The sequence below is a fragment of the Morus notabilis genome, unplaced genomic scaffold (genome assembly GCF_000414095.1).
Source record: "Morus notabilis unplaced genomic scaffold, ASM41409v2 Scaffold384, whole genome shotgun sequence".
Classification (NCBI taxonomy): Eukaryota; Viridiplantae; Streptophyta; class Magnoliopsida; order Rosales; family Moraceae; genus Morus; species Morus notabilis.
This window is the reverse complement of record NW_010387635.1, coordinates 1,363,308-1,364,082: the sequence shown is the minus strand read 5'-3', so window position 1 is coordinate 1,364,082 and position 775 is coordinate 1,363,308.

Here is a 775-nt window from a genome sequence, read left to right as displayed (position 1 = left end):
AGAAATGATAATATACTATAGTATATATTATAATTATAATATGTTATATTATATTATATTTTATAATTATACTATATTTCTAGTGGTATAATATAATATTGTTGTAACATTATTATATAAATTAATCACAATATAGTTATTTTATTATATTATATATCATTTTATATTATATATTATATATTATGATTGTATTATAATAATAAATAATTATATAACTATAATTATAATTATATATATTATATCCTTTTAATTATATATATATAATATTAGTTATTAAATGATTATATTAATATATACGATATTAGTTATATTATAATGAGGGGTAATTTTGTCAACATGAAAATATTCATATTCCATTATATTGCATTTGTAAAAGTAGAACCAAACAAATGAATCATCTTTCCTTTCCATTCTATTCCATTACCATTCTCATTTTCATTCCTATTATCATTCCCCCACTGCAACCAAACGCACTCTGGGTGTGTTTGGTTAGGTGGAAAGGAATGGAATTCTAATTTGATGTTTGGTTGGATTTATAAAAAAAAATAATAATAATCATTCAAAAGGAATGGCCATTCACCCATTTTAGGTGAATCATCATTCATTCCTCATATGGGAGGAATGACCATTTTAAGTTATTTTTTATATTTTTCCATAATTACCCTTCAATATTATAATATAATTAAAATATATTATATAGTAGTTATATCTTATAATATAATATAATATATAATAAAAAATATTATAATACAATATAGTTTTAATAATATGATAA